At 39.4% G+C, this 19,253-nt stretch overlaps 1 pseudogene; it reads right to left on the minus strand.

Moving 5' to 3' along the window:
- Positions 1-12,672: 12,672 nt before the first annotated feature.
- LOC115831971 lies at positions 12,673-12,763 on the minus strand (annotated as a pseudogene).
- Between the last annotated feature and the right edge of the window lie 6,490 nt (positions 12,764-19,253).

The raw sequence follows: 19,253 nt of genomic DNA on the forward strand, positions 1-19,253 counted from the left end.
TTCCAAATTTTGTGAAGACTTCTCATATATTTTCTTATACCATGTTTTGTTTTATTTTGATAACACACCATGAGATCTATCCTCAACAAATATGTAAGTTGAGTTGACCATAGGTACAGTGTTGTGCAGCAGATGGCTAGGGCTCATTCATGTTGTTGGAGACTTTTTATCCATTGATTAGTGACTCTCCATTTTCTTCTCTTCCTAGGCCTTTGTCACCAATATTCTACTCTTAGATTCTATGAATTTGACCATTTGAGACACTTCATGTAAGTGAAATCAGGCACGATTGGTATTCTTGTAATTGGCTTATTTTACTTAGCATAATATCCTCAACGTTCATCCATATTGTTGCACATAGCAGAATTTCCTTCCTTTTCTGAGGCTGCACAGTGTTCCATTGTATGTATATACAACATTTTCTTCATCCATTCATTCGTCAATGTTTTCACATCTTGCTTATTGTAAATTGTGTTACAATGAATATGGGAGTGTCAATATCTTCTCGAGATTCCTATTGCAATTATTCTGTAGAAATACCCAGAAGTGGGATTTGTGAAAATTTAAAACGTCTTACCTTTGACTCTCCAGACTTCTTACTTGATGCTGACTCTCTAGAGGAGTGCAGCTGCATTTATTCCCGAAGTGTCTCACAAATACTGTAGCATGTTTAATACCCATACCCATCAAATATACTGATTTTGTGGCAAAGAATTCATCAAAATCTCAATGCATCATAAGGAAAGGGACAATGATGCAGAACATCTAAGAATTCTACTTCAATATCTTCTCCTTTAAAACAACAACAAAAAAGAAAACAATCCTCAACTTCTCATTAATAAATGCTAAGTGCCTGATAGAAAAAAAGATTTTCGGGGCTGGGTGCGGTGGCTCACGCCTGTAATCCCAGCACTTTGGGAGGCTGAGGCAGGCGAATCACTTGAGGTCAGGAGTTTGAGACTAACCTGGCCAACATGGTTGAAACCCCATCTCTACTAAAAATACAAAAATTAGCCGGGCATGGTGGCGTATGCCTGTAGTCCCAGCTACTTGAGAGGCTGAGGTGGGAGAATCACTTGAACCTGGGAGGCACAGGTTGCAGTGAGCCGAGATTGAGCCATTGCACTTTGGCCTGGGCTACAGAGCAAGACTCTGTCTCAAAAAAAAAAAAAAAAAAAAAAAAAAAGTCAAAAGACTCTCTGGCTCTCCTGATGGCATTTTTTTTTATCACTGTAAACAAAATATCAGTGAAAGGTTGAGTCTGTCTATGCCTTCCCTCTTACCAATTTACAAAATAAACATTTACTGATTTGATCATTAGAGTTTAAACTATTGAACTGAAGACATAAGCTCTTTGAACAAATATTGAAGAGAAGAGACTGATCAGAAACTCTCATGAGGCCAAAACTTGATACACTGACGATTATGGCTTCTCTTACCTGTCACAGAGTCTTCGGAAGAAAATATGGCTCTAGATTTTCTGAAGATGCATACGGCGTACACCAGCCAGCAGACTTTGGGCAATCGTTTCCTTGGGTGTTCTTCCAGTTTATTAAAAAGTAAATCAGTTTTGAATTTTGCTTTGTAAACTAAACTTTCCAAACAAGGGTATTGAAGTGATGCATAACTGGACGCCTAAGTCTCCGTTCATTTTTGGAATTCAATAAGTATTATTTTGAAAACAAACCAACTTAATGTTAGCCCTACCCAAAATGAGATTACACTAAAATCAAATTCTTCTTTTTAAATCCACCTGAAAAAAATCAGTGCAGAGAATTATTAGGAAAAAATTAGTGCAGAGAATGAGTTTTTTTTTTTTTTTTTTCCACTGGAGTCAAGCTCTAAATGCATTGAGAATCTCAGGAAAGCATAAGATGTAGTCTGGGTGGTGATTTCCTTCGGGGCTGACGGTCATACTAAAAAGCAGGCTTGGTTGGAAAGGTTGATTGCATACAGTGTGATTGTAAACTTTGTGCCTCACCCTCACTGGTTACAAAAAAAACCCCACTCAATGGTAACACATTTTCAAACTCTCTTTGCATCTAACATTTCACCATAAAAGCCCATTACTTTGGGGAAGTCATTTCTTGGTAGTCATTCTGGTTGAAATCGCCTCCCTCAAAAAATCACAAACAGGATATGTAGGGATTGGTGAGACTAAGGTACAGAAACTGGAACAGGAGAAAGGGAGACAAAACCAGAGCTGTATAAGCCCTATTTGGGCTAAGAGAGTGGGAAGGAGCAAAGGACTATGTCAGTGAGTCAAAAGCCCCTGAGGGGGTGGAAGATGAGTGTGTACCATCCACAAGTCCTGCCTCTTTCCTTGCTTCATTTAAACCAAGAACATCTATCTGGGTGAGGCAGAAAATTAATGACACCTTTGGTCCCCTAAATATGCTTTAGACAACCGACTATGTCAGAAGAAAACACAAAGAAGAAAGGTTACCTAAATGAAGGGTAACTGAATTTTTCATTTGGTATAGAGCTTTATACACAATTTTACCAAACATTTAATGTGAAATTTACTTTGTAAAATAGCAGTTTCCATTGAGGCCAAGGCAGACATTTTCTGGCCACATGTGTATAACTTTCAAAGGACCGTGAGAGACACAGAAGAGGGAGACACAGACAGCGAGAGCACAGGCCTACCTGTAGCTTTCTCTGAACCAGAGAGTGGAGAATTTGGAAAGAAAATGCAGAGCCAGGAGTTAAGACAAAAAGTGAAGTTTTATGAGTTTCCCTCTTTCTTTTGCTCTCCTTCCTTTTACTTCTGTGAATATTTGCAGAAAATTACAATCCTGTTCTGTATTTTGAGAGAGGATGTAGATCTCCCAGCTCTGAACTTGTCACAGCCACCATTTCCCACTGCCAACCACCTATGGATTTCCTATAAGCAGAGTTCATTCATTGTGAAAATTAGATAATTGAAACTATCTGCTTCAGGCTGCTGGCTTCAAGGGTGACACTCGCCCGTTGCCATGACAAATAATTTTCAGAGTGAGATTTTAGCCACCATAACTCACTGAACAATGTGTTGTTGCCCTGTTCTGTTTATCAGGAAGAGAGGTTCTTTTTTTCCAAAATGAAATTATTTATTTTTATTGGCTCCTGGAGATGATAAAGCAACCTCCTGCCAATTCATCTTCCAGCAAGCCTCCTCCCTTTTTGCACTATGATCCTCTCCCTTGCTCCAAAAGAAGACATGATGAAAGAGTGCAAGGCTGTCTATGGTGCTTGTCATGCCTTCCGGGTGGCAGGATATTGATTATGGTACAGATCCTGAAGGGATTAAATCAGAGCAGGTGAGAAATACATACCTCCCGTTGCCTCACAAATTTGCATGCGACACCCTCATCCAGGGGTTAATTACATTTCTGTATCTTTCTAATCAGAAAAGTCTTCAAAGGAGAGGGGCACAGACTTGGAATAATCTTCCTCTGAATTTCATAGGATTAAAAGCAGTCAGCAAAGTCAGGGCTGTGAAGCCGAGACCTCAGCTGCTGTCGATCTCTACCTAGTCTCTATGTCTGGAAGGTGTGTGGCCCATCAGATGCACTCAAGAAATACTTGCTGAACAAATAAATGAATGCTTGAGTGAAATGACTGTCTCACTTCACCTTAGACACGTTGAATTCCATTGTCATCCCCTTTTTCCTTTTCATCAAAATCTGCTCTTACAATTCTGTTTCCGTTTATGCATAAGTGCTTGAAAGCTTAAAGAAGCATTTCCCAAAGCGTGAGCACAAGCATTTGTGACCTGTTCCATGGAAAGAAGGTTGTATGTTCACATGAGTTTGGGAAATTGTGCATGCTGGCTTCTATTCTTGGTGATTGAAAATACTTACAGGAATACTAAAGGCTCTTCCTCTTGCAGATAAAAAAATCTGGCTGACTTTGAGGAACTCAAAATTTCCTAAACTTTATTAATTCACATTATTTTATTCAATAAACATTAATGAAACATCTATGTCAGGAAATGGTCTAGGTACAGAGAGGGAACAGTCAGATAAGTCTCTGCCCTGTGGAATTTACATTCTAGTGGGAAAGACAGTGCACAGTAAATAAATAAAAATCTGATGTATCAAATCATGATTAGTACAATGGAGAAACACAGAGAAGGATAGGAAGGCTCTGATGGGGAATCACCCTTTAAGAAAATTTTTGAGACAGAGTTTCACTCTGTCACGAGGTTGGAGTGCAGTGATGCAATCATGGCTGACTGCAACCTCAAACTCCTGGGCTCAAGCAACCCTCCCACTTCAGCCTCCCAAATAGCTGAGACTATGGATAAGTGCCATCACACCCAGCAGGAGTTGCCATTTTAAGTTGAGTGGTTAGTGGTTACTCTAAGGTGATGTTTGAGCAAAGACCTGAAGGAAGTGAGCAAAGGATCCCCTGGGGGAAAAGACATTCAGGTGAGGGAAGCAGCAAGTGCAAAGGCCCTGAGGAAGGGACATTTCTGGAGCATGCAAGGAAACCAAGATGGCCAGCACAGTTGGTAGATCCAGGATAGGGAGAAATATAGGAGAAAGATCAGTGACGTGACAGTGGAGGGGGATAGGCTGCGTAAATTGTGTTTAACTACAAAAGTGTTTTCCTTTTTCTTCAAGTATAATGTCTTAAAATGCTGACTGAGAAGTGTCGCCCTTGTTCTGAATCCTCTTTGTCCTCCTGCCCAGTAAATCACACAATTAAGAAAAAAAAAAAAAAAAAAAAACATAAGCAAGAACCTGTTTCCTCATTTGTAAAAGGGGAAATATAATATTATCTTCCTCTCAAAGTTATTTGAAGGATGAAATAAAATAAATTCTATATGATGACAGATATGTGGTTACAGCTCAATAAATGTTAGATCTCTGCGTCCTCTCTCCTTCTCACTTCATCTCCCACAAACCTCATTGTCAACCTGCTGTCATCTATAAGCTCCAAGTGCAGAATCAGAAAGGTCATAGCATGCCAGGCACGGTGGCTCACGTCTGTAATCTCAGCATTTTGGGAGGCCGAGGGGGGCAGATAACAGGAGTTTGGATCACGAAGTCAGGAGTTTTACCAACGTGGTGAAACCCTGTCTGTACTAAAAATACAAAAAAAATAGCCAGGCGTGGTGGCACGCACCTGTAATCCCATATACTCAGGAGGCTGAGGCAGGAGAATCACTTGAACCCGGGAGGTGGAGGTTGCAGTGAGCCGAGATAGCGCCACTGCACTCCAGCCTGGCAACAGAGCGAGATTTCGTCTCAAAAAAAAAAAAAAAAAAAGTCATATCAGAGCAACCGTTGAAGGTGGACAGAAACAAACCGAAACTGTAGTGCATAATATGCAGTAGATTTCACCAATGAAAGATGAGGAGAAAGAAAAAGTTCCAATGCCAAAAGAATGAAGAAAAGAGTAGACGAACCAGCAGGGATCAGGGCTGTGGGCTGTGCACGCGGCACGGTGTTTCAGGACAAGATGCAGGGGAACCACGGGACACAGAGAGCGAGGACAGCGCCTGGCATTTCCAGAGAGACTTCTTGGAATGGTGAAGGTCAGAGGTGTCTGAGGGATTCATGGGAAGAAGATTGGGCATTTTTAACATCTCATGTTGAATAGTATTAAATGCCTTGGCTGGAAATGTGGGCATACATAAATTCTGACAACAAAAGATTGGCAACTTCAGGTAAAATTAGAGTTTCTGTTCCCTCATACCATAATGAATACATTATAAGACTGTCAATCTGATAGTTATGAAACTCTACCTCATTGATATTTTATTCGATATCTCCCCAATTAATGTCATTGAGCATCTTGTCATGTTTGTTGGAAATTGGTGTTTAATTCATTGACATTTATTGAGGTTACTTATATGCCTGCTCTTATTTCTTTCATGTAGTACTTCCATTTTATTTCATTCTTGCTCTGTTGATAATTATTTTTATTGTTGCCAGTCTTTTGGTATTACAAGCAATATTTCAATGAATAATCTCCCATCCATGTCATCATGTACATGTTCAGGAATATTTGTCAGATAAATCCCTAGAAGCAAATAACTAGAGCCAAAGTATGTGTATTTATAATTTTTAGGAAATTTATTTTATTCTGTAGTAGGCAATAGAAGAACATATTATATATTTTTAAAAGGATCAAAAGGTTAAATTGTGAAAATTAAGTCTTCAGTCAACCTCTTCTCACCTAGCCACCAGTAAATATTGCTACCAGCTTGTAAGAAATCCCTCAGAAATATTCCATGCATATATAAGCAACTGTGTACACTGGAGAATGTATTTCATCTAGGTGGATTTGTGTTTTCTTCTGCATTGTAGTTTATAGCAAAGCTATATAGCTCTTGCCAGGACGCTAAATAAAGCAGAGACGCTAGGCTTTGATGAGAATGTTTCTGATAGGAACATAATTCTTTATCTTGTCATTTAGTATTAGCCATTCACTGTCATGATGATGCATGTCACCAATAAAGTGATTGTTTCTTTAATTTCAGTATGCTTAACACTTTACTCTGGAGGAAAAGCTGGCTGTCAAGATGAGGCCCTGGCCACACATTTTTTAACTTGCTTCAATCTGGATTGGTTGCTTGCTGTATTTGGTACACATAAGTTATTCTGGGATCTTTGTTGCCACCATTTTGGGAATTTTCTTTGCTTCTTACTTTCCTTCCTCATTTTCTTGAAAACTTCTAGTAATTTTCAGAGAAAGGTGTGTATAGGAGATAAACAACTTGAGATCTTCATAGTTACAACATAGTTTCAGTTTATTTTTATTCTTGATTGATAGTTTAGCTGGGTATTAAACTCTACCCTGGTGGTTGTTTTTCTTCAGACTTTTGAAAGCATTAATACAGCTTCCAGTGTCACTTTTGAGAACTCAGAAGACACTTGTATTTGTTTCGTTTTATCTTGAAGTGTTTAAAATCTTCTAATGTCTCCGATAAGCTAAATTGTCACAGTGTAACGCCTTGGTTTATTACTCATTTTGCTGGGTTTTTGTGAGACTTTTATTTTCTTTTTTTCTTGAGACAGAGTCTCATTCTGTTGCCAAGGCTGGAGTGCAGTGGCTTGATCTCAGCTCACTGCAACTTCCACCTTCTGGGTTTAAGCGATTCTCATGCCTCAGTCTCTGGTGTAGCTAAGATTACAGGTGGGCACCACCACACTCAGCTAATTTTTTCTATTTTCAGTAGAGACAGGGTTTTGCCATGTTGGTCAGGCTGGTCTCGAACTCCTGGCCTCAAGTGATCCACCCACCTCAGCTTCCCAAAGTGCTGGGATTATAGGCATGAGCCACTGCAGTGGACCTTGTGAGACTTTTCAATATGAAAACTGTCTTTTAATTTTGGGAATTTTTTTGAACTAGTTTATTCATGATTCCTTCTTGTCCATTTTCTTTATTTTCTCTTTCAGGAATGGTTATAACTTAAATTTGTTTTTCTGGATTGAATCTTCCATTTTCTAATCTCTTGTTTCTTAGTTTTATGTTCGTACCCTATTTTCTGGAAATTTCTTCATTTATATTTTATGTCTCTATAAGGTTTTGATTTCTGCCACCACAGTTTTAATTTCTAGGAGTTGCTCTACTTTGTGTTCTGAATTTTCTCTTTTAGAACATCTTGTTCTTGCTTCATTTGCTTCAGAATTAACCATCACACTCTTTTTTATCCTCTTTATAGAAAAAATGATCTCCAGATTTCTACTTGGTTTGTGAGGGGCCATAATTGAATGACATGGAGTTGGAGATGATATTTAGAGACATGATTACTTTTTGACTTGATTCTTCCTCATTTTAAGTGTCCCCCCTTTACTGCTAACTTCATAAATACCTGATGCTGTCAGTTCCTGTGACTTTTGAGGATTATCTGGTATAAATTAGGCTGATTCTTTATTTTCTTCACTGTAGACTCAGAACTTTGTTTTCTTTCATTAATTTTCTTTCCAGTTTCCAAAATATTTTTGCTTTTGCTAATTTTTCTATTCTCATTCTCTTTGTGGTTACATATCTTTTTATCCCTTTGTTTTAAATTTAGAGATGTTTTAAGAAGGTGTTATGACTGAATGTTTATCTTGCCTAAATTCATATGTTGAAGTTCTAACCTCCAATGCGACGGTATTTGGAGGTGGGTACGTTGGGAGGTAACTAGATAGAATTATAATGTCCTTATAAAAAGAGGAAGAAAAACCAGACCTCACTGTTTTCATGTGAGTATACAGTGTAAAGACTGCTATCTGTAAGCCAGGAGCAGGTCCTCACTAGTAACTAAATTTCTAGCACCTTGATCTTGGACTTCCCATTCTCACAGTCTGCCCAGGACTGTGATGAATGAATGGCCACCCAGTCTATGGAATTTTGTTATAGCAGCCTGAGCTGACTAATACAAAGGATGTAAAATTAGATTTGTATTTTTAATCCACCATCTTAACCTGGAACCTCCTTGACATGTTGGTTTTTGGGGGGAGAGCAGGAATTGAGGAAAGTCCAGAGCATAAGATACTGCTAAAAGGAGAACACTAAAATATGTTTAGGGTAGGTGCACCTGGGGAGTCCGGGGGAAGCATGAAGACCCTTGTTATCTTTCTTTCTTTTTTTTTTTTGAGATGGAGCCTCGCTCTGTTGCCCAGGCTGGAGTGCAGTGGCGCCATCTCGGCTCACTGCAAGCTCCGCCTCCCGGGTTCACGCCATTCTCCTGCCTCAGCCTCCCGAGGAGCTGGGACTACAGGCGCCCGCCACCATGCCCGACTAACGTTTTCTGTGTTTTTAGTAGAGACGGGGTTTCACTGTGTTAGCCAGGATGGTCTCGATCTCCTGACCTCGTGATCCACCTGCCTTGGCCTCCCAAAGTGCTGGGATTACAGGCGTGAGCCACCGCGCCTGGCCGACCCTTAGTTATCTTTCAGGGATGAGAAAGAGCAACGGGACTCATTGAGGGTAAGCATCACCTGCTTCAGCCTTTGATTTCTTAGCTTTCTGGAGCCAAGGTATGGCTTGGCTTACCCTCGGAAAAGTGAGGGAGACAAGATGTTTTCTGCTGTGAAGATGCATCAAAGAAGACTCCATTGCCAGTTTTAAGAATGGCTAAATTTAAAATGGGGTGTATTCTGTGTAGGCATGTGCTGGTAATGAATGGCTCAGCATGTAATTGTACAGTTCCTTGTGGCATATTTTTAAGTACTGTATTTGCAGATGACCTTTTACAGAGGTAAATCGCATATAAGGGGCTGTAAGTGCCACATTTAATAATGCTTCAGGGACATTAGGAGGAAAGTAACAGTTATTATTCGGCAATAGCCTGCCATTATTAACTTATAGGCAGGTTACTGAGCAGTGACCAACACTCAGCAACAGATGTCTCCTTCTCCAGCTTTAAGAACTGATCACAACTAGCCAAGGCATATGCAAGATATTAAGGGAAAAAAGTAGAAAAAGTAAGGTAGGAAAAGAAAAATGTCTGGACTAGGAAAACCTAAATGACTCACCTTAAAAACATATACTGATAAATGTTTCACTTTCACAAAGACACAACAATCTTTGAACTGGCCTGAGGTGTAGGGAATCCTAGGTCTGTACCTGAGTTGGTTCATTCCCAGTTTTCTCCATTACACACACGAGGGTCAGTTTCCTGAAGATTGCCTGTTTTGCCCATCCTCACATACAGTAACTAAATTAAAACATCACTGTCATTACTAGTGGAAAAACTTTGAAGTGGCTTTTTTTTTTATCTAGAGAATTAAGTGAAAATTCTTTGATCTCATCATCAAGACGCCATAGTGTGAACTTTGCAAGGCGACACCCCCGACTCCCCACTCCTTACTTCTAGGGGTTTCTGTTTAGGGCAGATTGCTCTCCTTTTTGTCTTTTAATGTAGCATGTTCCTTCCCAATTTCCTACTTTTGTTGTAATATTCTGAACTTCCTTCTGAATTATTCTACCCCAGGCATCAACAAACTTCTGTAAAGTGTCAGATAATAAGCATTTTCAGCTTTGTGGGCTACATGGTCTCTGTTGCAACTACTAGATTCTATTCTGCTGTTGTTGCATGAAAGCAGCATAGATAACATGCAAACAAAGGGGTGGGGCCGGATTAGATTTTTGGTTCTTACAGTTTACTGACCTCTGCTTTAGCCTCCTGAATCTTGCTATTCTTGCCATGAAAATCCCAAACTCCATGAACCCCATGAGACCATCCCAACACATCCTCTTGTCAGGTCCCTGAATGTGCCAAGACTTCCATATCATTGCCTTTAGAGTTGCTGCCCGGTCTCAGCCTGACTACTGTGCTTCCCTGGCTTGCTTTTAAGGGTTTTCTTTTTCTCAGTTTCTTGGTCTTATGTCAGAAGCTGAACCAGGACTGGAACTGAGGGTTCCTTTGTTTGTTTCTCACTTGTTTTCTTTCCTATAGTATTTTCTTTACCCTATCATGATGCTTAAATATATCACACTAGATCAAATCAAAGACTGTTTAAGAGCTTGGGTCACTACTGTCCCAAGTCCATTATTATTAGTTCTCAGTTCAGCATTCTTTTCTCACTTACATCAGACCCAGAGAGACACAGAAATAGAATCTCCTCGGGGTTGCCAAAGATTGGCACAGAGATCAAGTCAGAGATGGAGGTGGGGAAAATTTTAGGTAAAAATTTCTCTCTTCCTTTCATCTTCTTTCAATTAAACACCACCACCAACAAAACAAATATGAAGTACGCAAGAAAATCCTCGCTAATCTATTTTTGAAAGAATGCTTTTCCTCTATGCTTTCTCCTCCACCTGAGAGATAAAATGATTGAATTAATGAATCAGTATAGACCAATAGTAATCACGGATGTGTTTAGTCAGACCTGGGTTCTTTGCAATTCTGGGTTTCTAATAAAATATTCAGGCTTATTTTCCCAGTCTGAGTTCTCATATTTTTATGTGACATCTTGAGTATTTGGACTCAGGTAGTAACAAATGTTATGTTTGCTGGGTGAGACGTTCAACGTGAGTAGTCATGGCCTGGAAAACGTTACGGTTCAATTTTTCCTTTTAGCAAGCTCTCCAGATATTCTATGAGAACTTACAGAAAATAAATTTCAATAGAGACATCCACACCCACGAGGTTTAAAAACATGAAGCATAAACATATGAGAGTCAACATGATTTATTCTTCACTTTAGCTATTAGATAAAATGTGAATATGAAATTAGCAAATTAAATTAGATTGATATCTCATCTGGTTAGTAACATCATACTAATAGTTCATTTAAGACCATTAATTATTTTTATACCCCATATGACTAGTTCTTGTTTATAAGAAGGCCTCTAAGGAAAGGAATGGCAGAGCCATCCATTACCAACAGGCAGAGAGTGTGTGACTTTTTAAGCACCCAGTGGTGTCTATGGGCCACATGAACACCTGATTAGGAGCTCAGGTCATCATTAAAGTCACAGAGACAGGGTGTGCTGTACAAGAAGGACAGCTGTTATCGTAATAGTTAGAACAAGGCATAAGAATCCCTCATCTGACATCCTCCTGGGTGTTTTCTATCACAACTCCCACCTGCTGCCTCACTTGTTATTGTATCATTACTTAGAAAAATGATTGTAGTGTGACTTGAGGTGAAGCCTTTTGAATTTTCATTAAAAGAAAAAAAATCATTATAAAAGAAAAAAACACATTGTATATTCAGTGATACCTCTCTCACTTTTTCTTGAAAAGGACATGAATAATTTGGGAAAGATAAATTTATTGTGTCATCCTGGGATTTCAATATTAAATTATATTATTTTGAAACCATATGGAACTGCCATTTAGACAGTCAAAAAGAGTTGAAAATAGCAATTTCATATGGTTCAACTTAATAAGAGCTGTTACTCATTGATCATTGTTTGTGTCAGAAAATGTATGAAAAATATCCTTATTTCCTTATTAATCTTCATAATCATCACAAGTAGTGGTAGTAAATCTCCATCAGTTCCCATCTTCTTACCTTTGCCAAAGCCGCCTCACATGGACCTTCTTAGGTAAATGAAGTTTCGAGATCAGTCCTCCATCACATACCTCGCCCTGCACTTCCTACCCTATCCTGCACTTACAATTGCCTCTCCTAAGCTCTCTTTTATGGAAACGTTTGTGATGGTACTGCCTAAGACACAGGTGTTGTTATCACACACGCTTAACAGATTAGGAAATGGAGGATTAGGGAATCAGGAACGAAGAGAATTGGAGCAGAAATGAGGCAGGATTTGAACCCAGGTCATCTTGGCCTAAAATTCTGAGCTTCTTCAACAATTGCCATAGTATCTTTACACTTGATGACTCAATCACCTGATATAAAGCACTGCAAAGGTGACCTAACACATTTGGGCCAAACTGCTAGAATTAACCTTATTCATATAGTCATGTCAGATCAATAGAAATATTACTTTGTCCTTGTCCTTATGTAATGTCAAAAATCGATGAAACCTCAGAAATGATCTGATGGTTCAGTGTCCCTAGGGGAATTTGCTACAAGTGAAATATTCCAGACCCCTTCTCCAAAGATTCTGAATCTAAGTCAGGGATAAGTTCACAAAGATTTACTTTTGTATAACCACCTCAGGTGAGCCCAGTGAGAAACTTCAGGAAAATCTTGGATAAATGTTAACCTAGTCCATTTTCCTTATTTTATTTATTTTTTTAAAGATTTTTTTCACTTAATATTTTTTTCTTCAGGTCAGAGGGTAATGTGCCCGTTGGAGGGTGGCACATCTCACACACGTGCATGACCACCTGATCATCTATGCTCATGAACTACAAAAGGATCTATTGCCTTATTTTATAGATGAAGAAAGTCACTTGAGATGTGAAGCTACTTACCTTACTGCTCTGTTTGTACCGTTGGTACTAGGATTAAATTTGGGTCTCTGAACTCATAATCAAGTGGACTGATTCCTAAACTTTAGCCACAGACCCCAGAAATGCAAGTGTGTAGTAAGCATTATTAAAGGTTAAATAAATAACATGAGTCACACATGCAGTATTTATCAACAAGCACAGCAATGGTCTTTTGATTGAAAGTGGATCTGTTACTAGGCCTCCACTTGCCAGCTAGCCTAGCTCAGCTGGGGACACCAGAAGTCAGTTCAGGCCTAAAAGTGATCAAACTGAAGATTGGATGAAACTTCTAATGAAATCTTCAAACAGAACCTTCCCCAGAAGTCACCTTTTTCAGACTAGTCTGGGTTGGAAATACCAACTTCAGGTTTTTAGAGTAAACATGTAAACAATGTCCTCTGTAGATGGGCCTAAAACAAGCCTGATCTTTTGACCTCCTAAGAGATGCTATGTGTTTGGACAAGGTCTTGGATTTATCCAATCAAATGCTTACTTTAGTGGTTTTGTAGCAGTTCCTTGTATGTGGTGAAAAGGCAGACTGAACAAAAATCTCCAGATCAGAGATATGGGGAGGGGACAGGAGAGTATAATAAATTCCCTCCTAATACACACTAGTATCATGTGGATGGCAGCCGTGAGCTCCTTGCACTTGGTGAAATGGTCACTTGGTGTGTGATACAGTACCTGCACCTCCATGCAAGACTATAGACGTGGGGAGCCTTTACTTGCATCTGGGAGCATGCTATGTTGCCTCTGTCAATAACTATCTCTATAAATTTTAAAGTTTCGGTTCAGATATAACTTTTGCATCCTTCATCTGTGGCTGTTGGTGTCTTTCCATCACTCATATCCCATGGCCCTGTTGTGATAACCATGCACCCACAGTCCTCAGTTCATGTAAGCATACACAATGCATAGTAATGAAGATGATGCTTTGGGCATGCCACTTCTATTTCTACAAGTCTCTATAAATCCAAGGCAAGGTCCTAAGGTGCCTGCTGATGCCCCACAGAATTCTCTACTGAAGCCAGTTCTGCAGCCTCCATATCTGTTTAGTCTTTGTTTCATCGTTCTCTGCCCTCTTGATGTTGTTAGTCTACTTAACAGGCATCTGTTATTTAGGCATCTAAGCCTCCATTCCATCTGGAAAGCTGTCTACACTTTTGTGAAGACCTGCATGATCCCTGTCCACTACCCACAGTCAAGGGTGAGGGGCGGCTCAGCAGGCACGTCCCTGCTCTTACCTGCTGCCTCCCTTCCCTGCTCGTTGGTTGATTGTGCTCGGTGCCCATCAAGTTAGGGCTCCAGCATGGCCTGATGTCCACAATTCTCTCTCAACCAAGACTTCAGCGCAGCACAAGGAGTGTTTTGTTTTTTGTTTGTTTGTTTGTTTTTGAGATGGAGTTTTGCTCTTGATGCCTAGGCTGGAGTGCTATGGCGTGATCTCAGCTTATTGCAACCTCTGCCTCCCAGGTTCAAGCCATTCCCCTGCCTCAGCCTCCTAAGTAGCTGGCATTACAGGTGCCTGCCACCACGCCTGGCTAATTTTTTGCATTTTTAGTAGAAACGGGGTTTCACCATGTTGGCCAGGCTGGTCGCGAGTTCTTGATCTCAGGTGATCCACCCGCTTCTGCCTCCCAAAGTGCTGGGATTGCAGGCATGAGCCACCACGCTCAGCCGGCACGAGGAGTTTTGAGGTATATTTACAACCAGAAAGAACTAATACAGATGCACACAGAATCAACTGTAACATGATTTTATCTAAAAATCTGCCCTTTTCAGAAAATTCCAACATTTGATTTTTGGGCAAATCAGTTATTTCTTATGAAATTAAAAACTAAATTCTCATAGGATTTCAGAAATGACTCTGATTTCAAAGTGCAAACTGCTTCAAAGCCTGAACTAACCACTTAACATGAACTACATCCCAAAACTCTAATTCGGAAATATGATGTTATTTACTTTGCAAAAATCTTTCTGTGGTGTGGTACTTAGCACTGGGGTCACTTCTGACCACCAATATGGAGAAATGAAATATTTTTATGTGATTATCTTCTTTTCCTCATCCTTGCTCTTAAACACTATATTTCTCTTTGATGCCCTATGTTTATTTTAGAGCATTTTCCAAGTCTTTTAATATTTTCTAATTCTGCCCTGCCCTCCTTATGTTACTATCTAAAAACAAAAACAAAAACAAAACACAAAAGCCCACCTAATTCATATTAAAATGTATTGCAGACAAACGACTTACCCACATATCAAGGAGTTATTATAGAATAAAATATATAAACATAAACGACTCAGATCTGATAGTCTTGGATGGATTATAAGGCATTATTTTGATTTTATGTGGCCTGAAATGATTATTGTGAACTAATGATCATTTTTCTAATATTGGGTGACAACATGATTACTTGGTTTTGTTGTATGCATCGTAAACAGATCCTTTAAAAAGCAAAACCATGCACTGACAAAGTGAATTAGACAGTTTGTAAGTATGAAAATAAAACATTTACATAGCTTAAAATATCCCAACTAAAGAGCCTATTTCTGAGAGAAGGGTAAAAATTTTTGAGAACAGAATTCTTTGGAAAACATAATCGTGCTAGGGAGGAAAGATGCCAGATTCTCTGGAATTTTTGAACTCAGATATAAACTGACTGATCTAAATATAGGGAGTTACTTTGTAAATTGAAAATGCATTAGGACATTTTACCCCCACTCCCATGGGAATGCCTTGTCTGGAATAGATGTGCATAGGGCCGTATTTTGTTTGGTTTGAAAGGAGTGTGAAGATTGAAGGGCATTTTGGTCCTGCTTTGATTATTGTAATGCCAACACACTTTTGTTTGATGCAAGCCTGGTGACTCCTGGCGAGAAGAGAATTATGCTTGTGGAATGAGAGTTTCTCTGGATGAAGAAAAGAACACATGACAGCCTCAGTTTTCTGCCACATTCTGAATTAAATGTAAAAATACATGTTTGTCCTTCCTAGAATGCTGCAGCAACTCTAGGTGATTTAGATACAGTTTAGAGAAGACCCTTCAAATGCCAATGACCTTCCAGAATGCTTTACATCTTAGAGTAACACTAGCAGACATGGAGAAAAATTAGTTGGATTTACAAAATAGCCAAACTGGGTTACTGGGATCCTGAGGGGCAACCAAAAGCCCTGGCTTTGCCTTCCTCTTAGTATACACAACACATTCCAGTTTCATGGATCTATAAATACCATTTGACTTTCTCAAATGATAAATTAGTGGCTCCCAAGAGGAAATGAAAATAAAAAAAGTCAAGCGATTCTTTTGTTTCAGCCTCCTGAGTGGCTGGGATTACAGGCATACGCCACCACACCCAGCTAATTTTGTATTTTTAGTAGAGATGGGGTTTCTCCATGTTGGACAGGCTGGCCTCGAACTCCTGACCATAGGTGATCCACCCGCCTCAGCCTCCCAAAGTGACGGGATTACAGGTATGAGCCACCGCGCTTAACCTGAAAATTAAAAGATTTTGAAGCATCTTATGGAGAAAGAATTATAATAGTTCAAAGCTAGAAGGAGAAAAAAGAAACAATACATTGATTAGATGCAGCTAGCACAGATCAGAACCAATTCTTGTTTAATTCTCACACCACCCTCCAGCTTCATGTTGTTATCCTCCTTTGGCCAATGAACCTGAAGGTCAGAGTGGATTTCCCAAAGTCTCAGAGCTATTAAGCATTCCAGACGACCCTTCATTTTTTACTACCTCTGTCTGATAGGACACAGAATTAAGAGAAACTCCCAGGGCAGGGTCAAATATTTGCACCAGGACTGCCGAGAGCCTTGGTTTCCTCTAAAACAAACACACTGGCTTTTCACAGCCAAACAGACCTTGTATTCAGGGCTAAGAGATGAGTTCTCAGTATCTGTGTGGTCCCAAGCATACCATTTTCTGGGTGGCCCACTCAACATGACAGAGCCTTCAGTGAAGTTTCTCTCCTTTAATTACATTCATTAGTTTTGTCTGGTAGTCTAGTTCTACCCTGTGGACTATTTATGGGGCCCTGGTTCCTGTCTAGCTCTTTCCCCTATCTCATCCCCCAGGGACCCTAGGGCCTTGGCTTTGCTAATTCCCAACCACCCCCACATCTCCACTGAAGAGCTCAGAATATCTTGAGCCCTTGTCTGAGAACCTCAAATGTCTGAATGTCTTCTCCTCCAATCTCTGTTATTTAGTCGACTATGCCTGAAAACTTCTTAATTCCTTTCAGAAAGTAAGACCATGCATGTTTGAACACTCTGACCTTTAGAAATTGCATCTTTATATCAAACCCAAATCCTTCCTCCTGTGGCTATTACCTAAGTGGTCCTGCTTATTAAATTGACTTTTTTTTTTTTTTTCTGAAGGCTCACGGCAAGCAGGTGACCATGTTAAGTGCCATTTCTTACAGCAAATGAAAAATATCTGGAATTGATTCAAGTTTCTAGGCTCAAGATGACATTCATTCATTTATTCAAAATACATTTTTTTTGAGTGACTAATAGTACCCGCTGTCCACATTAGTGGGCAAAAGCCATGAGAAATAAGTCTGATCTCTCTTCCCTAGGAAAAAACCTTTAAATCTTTAAAGAAGACGGTTATCTTTTGACAACTGAGTCATCTCTAGGCTTAAAGGCTTCATATATCTAGTTCTTGCTGTCTATGATATGACCTCTTCTTTTAGAGGAAGTCTCATTAGAATATAAGTACCAAAAGGCTATGGACTACATTGTGTTCCTCTTTACATCCACTGTGGCTAGCAAATTGTTAACGCTTAATAAGTAGCTTTAAAAATAATATGAATACATCATGATTATTTCTGGAACTCTTCTAATCTGAGCTGAAATTTGAACTGAGTCTCTTTTAGCTAGAATTTACAAACTTACTTCCTGAATGAAATGGAATCAGTGAAGTAGAAATCATTTTACATTGAAAGGGAAAAGATTGATCATAACGTGATGTTTTAAGGGAAAAACAACAACAAAATTAGAACATAAATTGTCTAATCAGGTCAAAAGTAGGCATTACAAGAATCAGTAAGCTTATAACTTCAGGCAAATCAGAGATTCTGGAACACATAGGTATTAGGCTGATTTTGCATTGCTATAAAGAAATACCTGAGTCTGGGTAATTTATAAGAAAAGAGGTTTAATTGGCTCACAGTTTTGCAGGCTTTACAAGAAGCATCGTGCTGGCATCTGTTCAGTTTCTAGGGAGGCCTCAGTAAGCTTACAATCATGGCAGAAGGTGAAGGCGGAGCAGGCACATATGGCGAAAGCAGGAGCAAGAGAGAGAAGGGTGGCATGCCACACACTTTAACATGACCAGGTCTCATGAGAACTCACTATTGTGAGGACAGCACCAAGGGGATGGTGCTAAACCATTCATGAGAAATTCACTCCCATGATCCAATCACCTGCCACCGGGCCCCACCTCCAATACTGGGGATCACAATTCAACATGAGATTTGGGTGGGAACAAATACACAAACTATATCAATATCTAAAAGAATCAATGAATCCAGGAGCTGGTTTTTTGAAGAGATCAACAAAATTGATAGACCGCTAGCAAGACTAATAAAGAAGAAAAGAGAGAAGAATCAAATAGACTCAATAAAAAATGATAAAGGGGATATCACCACCGATCCCACAGAAATACAAACTACCATCAGAGAATACTATAAACATCTCTATGCAAATAAAATAGAAAATCTGGAAGAAATGGATAAATTCCTCGACACATAAACCCTCCCAAGACTAAACCAGGAAGGAGATGAATCTCTGAATAGACCAATAACAGGTTCTGAAATTGAGGCAATAATTAATAGCTTACCAACCAAAAAAAGTCTGGGACCAGAAAGATTCACAGCCCAATTCTACCAGAGGTACAAGGAGGAACTGGTACCATTCCTTCTGATACTATTTGAATCAATAGAAAAAGAGGGAATCCTCCCTAACTCTTTTTATGAGACCAGCATCATCCTGATACCAAAGCCTGGCAGAGACATAGCAAAAAGAATTTTAGACCAACATCCCTAATGAACATCAATGCAAAAATCCTCAATAAAATACTGCAAACCGAATCCAGCAGCACATCAAAAAGCTTATCCACCATGATCAAGTGGGCTTCACCCCTGGGATGAAGGGCTGGTTCAACATACGCAAATCAATAAACGTAATGCAGCATATAAACAGAACCAAAGACAAAAACCACATGATTATCTCAATAGATGCAGAAAAGGCCTTGGCAAAATTCAACAGCATTTCATGCTAAAAACTCTCAATAAATTAGGTATTGATGGGACGTATCTCAAAATAATAAGAGCTATTTATGACAAACCCACAGCCAATATCATACTGAATGGGCAAAAACTGGAAGCGTTCCCTTTGAAAACTGG

This window comes from Nomascus leucogenys, chromosome 20, assembly GCF_006542625.1.
Source record: "Nomascus leucogenys isolate Asia chromosome 20, Asia_NLE_v1, whole genome shotgun sequence".
Taxonomy (NCBI): domain Eukaryota; kingdom Metazoa; phylum Chordata; class Mammalia; order Primates; family Hylobatidae; genus Nomascus; species Nomascus leucogenys.